Here is a 4,256-nt window from a genome sequence, read left to right on the forward strand (position 1 = left end):
GAAATAGGCCTTTTGTGTACATAGAAAAAGTCTTAGATCTTTGAGTTCAGCTCATGACAAATGGGGGCAAAAACAAAAGTGTTGCGTTTATAATTTTGTTCAGTGTATATTGAAAGTGAGTAAAAGAGAAATGACGTGTGGTCAAGTATGGTGTACCATACTCAGAATTTGTGCTCTGCATTTAACCCATCCAAGTGCACACACAGAGCAGTGAATACACACACACACACACACACACATACAGAGATCGTAGATCGCCCAGCGCACACAAAGAAACATTCAGGAGCACAGCCATGTGAACTAGGGATGCGGAGGGTGCTGCAGCACCCCCTGCCGACAGCTGTTTCACTGCACTGGAATATATATTTGTTTTATGACGTTTTTAATTTTCCACATTTGTTCATAAAATTGCTCTAAATAGTATTTTGTTTTTATATGTTGTCAAATGTGGTTTGTGACTTTTTGATCAGAGAGCTTTTGGATCTCTCTCTCTCTCTCTCTCTCACTCACTCTCTCTCTCAAAACGGCCAACACACACACACGACACCCTGGCTGCGGCGTCCAGTGGGCACTTGGAGGTTCAGTGCTTTGCTCAAGGGTTTCACCTCAGTCGTGGTATTTAGGGTGGAGAGAGCGCTGGTTATTCACTCCCCCCACTGACAATTCCTGCCGGACCTGAGACTCGAACCCGCGACCTTTGTGTTACAAGTCTGACTCGCTATCCAAAGCTATTAAAAGTCATTTCCAGTATTATCTGTGAATCAAAAAAATACTTATCACTGCCTCCAGCGTGAACGTCACTGAACATGGGCATAACAAAATACGTAGGCTTTTTCTGTGGGCATTGTAATGTTTGTTACTCTACAGGTGGGTAAACTTACTGATTAAACTAGCAGTTGTAAGCCAATGTACCTTAAGTCAAACATGGGCTCTTAAAATAAATCTAACAAAAACAAAAATAATGATTTTTCAAAAGAGACCCAGGTGTAATGGTGAAAATAAATACACTTTCAAAGCATGAAACCAGGTCCTCCAACACACCCATGAATACACCTATCTGGGACTAAAAATCAGCTCAACAGGAATCTTCAATCTGGCTGTAAATGAACTGAAAGCAAAGGCACTGAGAGTCTTCTACATGATCAAAAATACAATTCAGTATGAAATTCCAATTAAAACCTTTGCACTATATGGCAGTGAGATATGGGGACCTCTAAAAACCCAAGATTTCTCTAAATGGGAAAAAGAAGAAATTTAAATTATGCATACCCAAATTTGTAAAAAAAACATCTTAAAAGTTAACAGAGCAACCCCAACAACTCCTGCAGTGCTGAATTGGGACAATACCCATTATTAATTAATATTCAAAAGAGAGGTCTGAAATTCCACCAGCACCTGAAATGCAGTGATCCGAGCTCTTACCAGGCTGAAGCCCTGCAGTGGAAGGAGCATAATCTGCAGAAGAGCGCACTTTTACAGCTGGTACTCAAACTACACCCAAACAAGCACAGCACTATCCGGCCCAACCAAATCACACAGTTACAAAAAACCAAATTACATTGCCTACTGGAAAGAAGCAACTAAAATACAAAAGAAGATGGAACTGTATTTACACCTGAAAAGAGTCTACAAACCAGCAGAATACCTGAGCTGTGTAAAAGATCACAAATTAAGAAAGACACTTACAAAATACAGACTGAGTGATCACTGTCTGGCTATAGAGAGAGGACGGCACAGACAAAGATGGCAGCCACGAGAACAGAGACTATGTTCACTGTGCTCACAGAAAGAGGTGGAAACAGAGGAACATTTCTTACCGCACTGTGATTACTATCACAACATTAGAGCTGCATATTTCCCCAAATTCCAACAAATTAAACCAAATTTTATGGCATTACCAAATGCAGAAAAAATAAGTGATATTTTAGGGGAAAATTCCAAAATGATCACAACAGCAACACGATATGTATCAGCCTGTCACAAACTAAAACTGTCAGCCAGTGGACAAAACTGAAGCAAGATAATTTCTTACATGTTTTACTGTTGTGCAAAGTTTTTTTTTCTTAAATATTTTTCTTCTTTGTGGAAAAAAAAGAAAAAAGTACACATGTACTTATTTCCTTAATTATTTTACAGATCTATTCTTGTTTTGTTTATGTATTATATGCTTGTGTATTCCTTATTCATGTAATGGACAATGCTTTGGCAATACTCTGCAAGTCATGCCAATAAAGCTCATTTGAATTTGAATTTGAGAGAGAGAGAGAGAGAGAGAGAGAGAGAGAGAGAGAATTTTGCGATCAATCTAAATACATGTAGTGTGCATTAATAATAACAACCATATTTTAACCATATTATTACTATTCTTTTTATTTTAATAACATTATTATTATTAATATTATTATTATTACATCTACTACTACTATAGGCACAATTTGCATTTGGTTTGCACAATAGACAACGACTTTTCCTAACCAGGCTACATGTCCTAAACTGCCGTGATGTGGTACAATCACATAACAACATATTCAACATATTCATCATACAGTCCAATGAAGTCAAACGTCTCGCTTCATTGATCCAAATGTCGATTCAGGACAGCCGTACCTAACTTGTTCAAGCTGTGCACAGAACGAGGAACATTTGATTAGGTTTAATATCCCAGAAAGATATAGTACCTGAGGGAATCCCACCTCAGATCAATAACTTGTGATGTCAGCAGACACGAAGGTCTTTCTCTCACCCAACATGACACTCGGGATATAAAAGACCAAAAATCTGGTTGTATGAGGACAAGGGATCTTCCGCATCAGTTGGCCTTGAGATCTCTGCGTCTGCTCGGATAGATGTCATTCACTTTCACCCTACTGCCTGGAAGCAATTTCTCAGAGATGTGGAAGACATGCCGAGGGGAAAATAAGCTTGTTGTTGACAGCTTCTTTTTCCTTTTTATAGATAATATGCCTCGCATAAGGGTAATTATACCACCACAGAGATGTCCCAATAGGTAGAGCAGGATGAAACCATTTTGCTGGGTCTCTTCATAGAGATGATCGTGGGTGTCCCACTGCTGCACCATGAGAACGGGAAATAGAGAAGGTGCAATCCAGAGGAAGTCTTACCTCAGGGCACCACTAACATTTTTTAATGTTAATGAAGAGATAAGTCTTCACATGACACAATGATCAAAGTACATTCATCACATTATGAATATTTCTGTTTGATTCTGAAACTATTTCAGGATCCCAGGATGGAAAGCACCATCCTATTTGTTTTAACATGATAAGAGTTAAAGAAAGACATTGGTAAAGTAGGACATACTGGCAGCTGTAACCAACTTTTTCACATTTGTAAGCCTCCTTTTTCAGACCATGACTTCTGTGTCCTCCAAATGACAGAATTATCATGATAAGAACGATTCATCCTTGAACAAAGGATACTTGTTTTCTGGAATGTTGCATATTTTTAGTCCTAGTTTTTAATTTTCCAACATTCATGATCATATTCTATTTTAAATGACATTTTACTTTATATTTCTTGAAGTAATATTATTTATTACAGTAAACAAATCCATGTAAATGCTACATATAAATGGTCTTTAATAGGCAAAACAAACATACTATAGCTTCAATGGGCCTGTCTATGAAACACAAGTTATGTAAATCCTTCATAAATTTGTGCTGATGTCAATTGTTGCACAGAATTTTACGTGATAATTACAGAACAATGATTTTACAAACAATTTACACACAAATTCTTCCTGTTCATGTTTCACAAATGCCTATGTTTATATACAGAACAGTGATAAAATATGATGAGAATATTGCATACCTCTGGTTAAAATGATGAGCAATGTTTTGCTATCTTTAGTCATTCTAAAGATGGCAAGACATTGCTCATCATTTTAACCAGAGGTTAATGCAATGTTGTTATAATATAGCAAATTTGTTATAATTAGGGCTGTCAATCGATTAACATTTTTTAATCTGATTAATCACATCCCTTTTCTGTGATTAATCGCGATTAATCGCACACTTAATGAAATTAAGCATAGACCATTTATCTTACGCTTAACCATCCACGCCACTGAATCTGACTATACATAACAGTCTTTTGTATTGTTGACTATCCCAATCACACGTTCGTGGGTACAGTTAATGTAAATAGCCTCTGCCAAGGCGGGCTATTTACACTTATGCCGAGTTCACACTGCACGATTTTCAAACTCGTCGGATCGCCGTTGTTTCCACACTGCT

Source organism: Sinocyclocheilus anshuiensis, unplaced genomic scaffold, assembly GCF_001515605.1.
Source record: "Sinocyclocheilus anshuiensis isolate Anshui unplaced genomic scaffold, SAMN03320099.WGS_v1.1 scaffold629, whole genome shotgun sequence".
NCBI classification, from domain to species: Eukaryota; Metazoa; Chordata; class Actinopteri; order Cypriniformes; family Cyprinidae; genus Sinocyclocheilus; species Sinocyclocheilus anshuiensis.